Source organism: Arachis duranensis, chromosome 2 (assembly GCF_000817695.3).
Source record: "Arachis duranensis cultivar V14167 chromosome 2, aradu.V14167.gnm2.J7QH, whole genome shotgun sequence".
Taxonomy (NCBI): domain Eukaryota; kingdom Viridiplantae; phylum Streptophyta; class Magnoliopsida; order Fabales; family Fabaceae; genus Arachis; species Arachis duranensis.
In genome coordinates this window covers 36,417,286-36,423,418 of record NC_029773.3, presented here as the reverse complement: position 1 = coordinate 36,423,418, position 6,133 = coordinate 36,417,286, and positions in this window count along the sequence as shown.

Sequence of the window (6,133 nt, the reverse complement as noted above, 5' to 3'; positions counted from 1 at the left end):
AAGCTTAGAGAGATTGGATTGCCAAGGAATTGGAATCCAATCACTTAAGATTGCCAAGGAGATCAATAGATGCATTGATTGTGGAAGAGATGAAAATTAATTTGATCCAGAGAATACAACATCTCCTAAGCCCAATGAATTCCCCATTTCTGATCTTACCCATTCTCTTTACTTTCTGCCATTTATTTTCATGTTCATCTCCCTAAATCCCCATTTAAGATTCTACACTTTATTTTCTGCAATTTACTTTCCCACCATTTAATTTCCTACAATTCTCAACTACACTCTGTTTAGCTCAACTTGAATACTCTTCCAACTAAAGTTGCTTGACCAATCAATCCCTGTGGGATTCGACCTCACTCTATTGTGAGTTTTTACTTGACGACAATTCGGTATACTTGCCGAAGGGAAATTTGTTGAGAGACAAGTTTTCGTGCATCATCTATCAAAAAATAAATCACATAATTATCCTTATCCTTCTCACATCACAAATTAACTTAGAATAGTGTGCTGGAACCTACAGCTTTACACTGAGATGAAAAGCCTCATAGCAGGAAAATTTTAGGACTTCCTCCCAAGAGTCATAGCACATCAATGACGACGAAGACATAGACAGCGAGTGAGGAGCAAAGAAGCAGAGACCACCCAGTAAGACCGGTGAGGAGGTAGAGAAGCAGAAATGACACACGGCGATGAGCAGAACAGCGACGACCTACGGCGAGGAGCTGAGTAGCGACGACCAACAGCAAGGGGAAAAGAAGCTGCGACGGTACACGTAGTGAAGAGAGACTGGGTTGAGACATGCAACGAAGGGAAAGGGACAACGATGGAGAATGGGAATGTGGGGGCTCTGGGGGCTGCGAGGTTGCGGGACTGTGGTGATTGCGGGGCTTGGACTAGGGTTCTTTGATCTTTCAATTTCAAAGTTCAATGTTCAAAGTTTCAGATGGGAGAGGAAAGGGAGAACTGGCTGGGTTGGGGAGTTTTAGGTTTTTGGCCATTTAGGTTTTAGTTTTTTTTATTTTTGTTTTTATTTTTAAATTTTAAACATAAGAATCTTGATTAATATAAAAATCAGCCAAATAGATGCTTTGCATAATTTTTGTATTTTATGATAAACAAATAACTTGTTACAAACAATATTAAATTTTGTGACAAATTAATTTTTTGTTACAAAATAATTGGAGTTTTTGAAAAAAATGAATATTTTGTTACAAAATATTTTAAACTTTTGCAACAACTTCATCTTTTAATACAAAATATTTTAAAATTTTGCAACAAAACACGATTCGTTACAAAAGGCAATATAATTTGTAACAAAAAGAATCAAATTGTTACAAAATATCAAAACGTTTTGTAACAAATTGTATTGTTGTTACAAAACATTATTATTATGTAACAATTACTAATTTTTGTTACAAAAAAAAATTTTTTTGTAACAATTTTAAATTTGTTACAAAGTTTTTGTTACAAATGTTTCATTTTCTTCTAGTGAGCCCTTAGAAATTCTGCAATGGAAATGGGAGAGCATTGCAATGGATTTCGTGTCGAGCTTACCAAGAACTCGGGGTGCATATGACACTATTTGGGTGATTGTGGATCGACTGACAAAGTCGGCTCACTTTCTCCCCATTCAGATGAGTTGTTGATGGAGGATTATTGTCAGTCTAGAATTCCTCAATAGAAATGAACTTCGTTGCAAGTATAGTTCTAAACCAACGAATAACTCTCAATCAAAGTTTAATTTGTTTGTCACAAGTGCAAACCAATAAAAACCGAGAGTATTTAAACCTCGGTTCGTCTCTCAAAGGAATTGCAGGAAAGTGTGCATATTATTGATTTTGGAAAACTATTTTTGGGATTTTGAGATTGAAAAACATGAAATTAAAGTTAACATTAAAAAGGCCTTGGCAAAGGTTGATGGTTAAAGATCACTATCCTTGTTACCAACCATAATATGATAATTGCAACGATCAATCTCACTTTTTCGTTCCTAAAATTGGAGGAAAGTTAAATGAACTTAATTAATCCTCATCCATAATTTTTAACCACTCACTAATTAATTTAGTGAAAGGTTAGTGTCATTGGGAAAAAATTATCAACCACTTTGACATTGGTAACTCAAGGTTACCCAAGTTACCAACCCAAGCCAAGAATAGAAAAATCTTCTCTAAAATACAACTAAGCATTTTATCAAACATTTGGAAGGCATAAAGGAAAAGCATCATAAAATTGCTATAATAATAGAATCTAAACTACCAAATTCAAGATAATAATAACAACAATAAAAGAAAGCAACAATGATCATGAAAACATAAATTGCATTAAAGAGAATCAAACTAACAAGAGTGTCATAAACTAAAAAGAGACAAAATAAAGAGAATAGCAAGTAAAACTAAGAGAATAAAGATGTAAGAACAACAATAAACAAAGGAAACTAAATCAAAATAATAATTGAAACCTAAATCTATGGAGAGAAGTAATCTAAAATCCTAATTTCTAGAGAGAAGAGGGAGCTTTTCTCTCTAGAAAACTAACCTAAAACATGATGAAAACTAAATTATGACTACTTGGTTAATTCCCCTCCAATCCTTGGATTTAATAGCATCAGAAATGAGTTGGATCTTGGCCTGGATAGGCTCAGAAATTGTCCCCAGTGTTTTGCCTTTAAGTGAGTCACGTGCCGCTTATCACGCGTACGCGTCGCCTGGCAAGCATCCTTCTCACACGTACGCGTCGGTCATGCATACGAGTCACGATGAATCTTCCAAATGCTCATTTCTTCATGAGTTCTCCACTTTGCATGCTTTTTCTTCACTTTTCCATCCAATTCTTGCCTTATAAACCCTGAGATCACTCAACAAACATATCAAGGCATTGAATGGAATTAAGGTGAATTAAAATCAACAATTTTAAGGCCAAAAAAATACGTTTTCACTCTTAACAACAAATTTGGGAGAATTATAAAACCATGATATTTTAGTGAATAAATGTGAGAAAAGTTGATAAAATTCACCAAATTAGACATAAGATAATCTACAAAATTGTGGTTTATCAATCTTCCCCACACTTAAACATTAGCATGTCCTCATGCTAAACTCAAGAAAGATAAGAAAGGGGGTATGAACATTTATTTAATGCAAACTATCTATATGCAACTGATGAGTCCACATTTGATGAGATATTTTAGCTTGATTTGAGTGGATTTCATCACTCAAACCTACACTTAAGCACCAAAATATCATACTTTTGTGTTTGATCCCTAAATTGAACTTAAATGTGAAAACATGCATTTTTGTGCTTAAATTGAGCAAATTAAATCCACTTTTATTCTATTTGATGCCATGACATATTTGTTGAGTATTTCAGGTCTAAGAGGCAAGAATAGATATGCAAAAGTGGAAGGAAGCATGTACAAAAGGAGAAAACATTAAGAAAACAAGGAGAAAGCTTTCAGCCATGCATGCGTGCGCACAAACTGCACGTACGAACAGGAGAACATTCAGCGAAGTGTGTGTACGCACACATCTGTGCGTACACACAGGTCCCTGCGCATGGATTCATTAATAAAACACGTGCTGCGTAATTTTGGAGGCCTTTGGCCTAGTTTTGGAAGGCTTGATGCTGAATGGGAAGTGCTATATCAAGGGGAATTGAAGACATATGAAGGCATTAAGACTTAAACATAATTTTCCATAGTTTTACATAGTAGGAGTAGGAGTAGTGTAGATTAGGAAATTCTCTCTTAGGGTTCTTGGTTAGGGTTTGTAGCATTTTATACTTCAAGTTTTGATTTGGGATTATAGCAATTTTATTGTAAGTATTTTTTTGATTCTCTCTTTTATTATACCACTTGTTCTACGCTTGCTTTTATTTTCATCTCCTTTGTCCATATTTACATAGTCTTGCAATTTTGGATTCCTAGTTGTTTAATTTGATGTTTGATGGCTTTTAAATGTTTGTTTGAGTTGCCTTTATTGATTTTGAGCATTTGTGGTACATAGCTTTCCTTAATTTACCAATTTTACCATGTTTTATGTTTATGCCCACTATGTGTTTGTGAAAATGCCAATCTTAGTTATGGGGTAGATTTTCACCCCTTGGCTTGGGGAAATGAGTTTATGAATTACTAGAGCCATAATGTCCAACATTTAGTGATAATTTTTGGGTTGTTAGTTGTTATTGTTTCTACTAACGCTAGCTTTTTACCAATCTTAATAACAATTATGCTCACTTGACTTATCCTTCGACGTTAAGGGTTGACTTGGTGAGATTAATCCATCATAATTATCATAGTTGTGGTTATGGTAAGGAAGGGATTCCATAACTTATCCCAAGTCAAGGTTTTATTTATGTTTTGAACCACCTTTTTCATCACTTTATAGCTTTACTTGTTTATATTACACACATAGTTCTTTTATTCCTTGATTACTTTATTAATTGCAATTTTGTCTTGATATTTTATTTCTTTATTTTTATTGCTTGATTATTTATTGAAAACACCCTTTTGCTTCTCACAACCAAAATTGTGCATTTGTTGTCACTAGTTCCTAGGGAGAACGACCCGGGAGTCGAAATACTCTCGGTTTATATTTGCTTTGATTTGTGACATCTTTAGTATCATAATTTGATTGATGATCAATGGTTAGGTTTGGACTATACTTGCAACGTCAATACTATTTTTAGTGCAAAAATCCAAACCTATGCTTTTGGTCTTTCATCAGCAACCTATCTACATGAATACATATATGAACATAAGGGCTAAAGCAATAGAACTCAAATCAAATCCATAATTGAATTGAGTTATTGAAATGAATTTACAAACTTGCAAGATAAAAAATAATAAATGGTGGAAACATAGAATTGTGCAATCGAACCCTCACTGGATGTGTATCCGCTCAAGTCGCTCAAGTGTATAGGGTTGATTCACTCAATTCTCCCCTAATCATGCTTTCTAAGATTTGTTTTTCATCTAACAATCAATAATTATTCAATGCATGCATACAAATATCATGAGGACTTTTGTGGGTTGTAATGGTGCTAGGTCAAGGTATGGATATATATGTGGCTAAGTGAGCTTGAAAATTGAATCTTTGATTAACTTAAGCCCTTGCCTAACCTACATAACAACCTATATAATACAAATACAAACCTAACTACCCATTCATCACTTTTTCACACACTCATGCATTCTTTCTTTAATCACAACACATATGCATTATTCTTATCACTTTACTTTGGGGTATTTTGTCCTCTTTTTATTGCTTTTTTTTTCTTTTTCTTTTCTTTTCCTTCTTTTTTTCTTTTTTTTTTTATTTTTCTTTTGTTTTCTTCTTTTTTTTTAAAAAAAATCATAAAATATATACAAGAGTATCAATGCATATGGTTTAAACATTTAATGCATGAGTATGCACCCAATTCCCAAGATCTTCAACAAAAATACAAAAATTACTTTTATCTCAACCAATGTTCCCAAACTTTCCCACACTTAGATGATACACACACTCACTAGCCTAAGCTAATCAAAGATCCAAATTAAGGATATTTATTATTTTTCACTTAGGGGTAGTGATGTGCTAAAATTAAGAACAAAAGAGGATTAAAATAGGCTCAAAAATTGGCTAACAATGGTAAATAAAATGGTAAGGCTATTTGGATAAATGAGCTCAAATGAAATAAAGGTCTCAATCATATAAATGCATTCATACACAAAATAATGGACATAAAGAATCCAACAAATCAAAGATTACAATCATAGAAAGAGAATAATGATGAGGGAAAAATGATTCCACACAAACTTCACCGGCAAGTGTACCGGGTCGCATCAAGTAGTAATAACTCACAAGAGTGAGGTTGATCCCACAGGGATTGATGGATCAAGCAACTTTAGTGAGGTGATTAGTTTAGTCAAGCTAACATTGGTGAATTGAGTGAAATTCAAGCAGCAGAATGTAAATGACAAGGAATTTAAAGTTGCAGAATGTAAATGGGCAGAAAACTTAAAGAGCAAGAAAAGTAGATTTCAGAAGCTTGAATGACAAGAAAGGTAAAATGCAGTAAATGTAAAGGGGATTGGGTGCTGGAAATTAAAGAGGCAGTTTGAATTACTCAGAGCATTTACAGAAAATTTAAC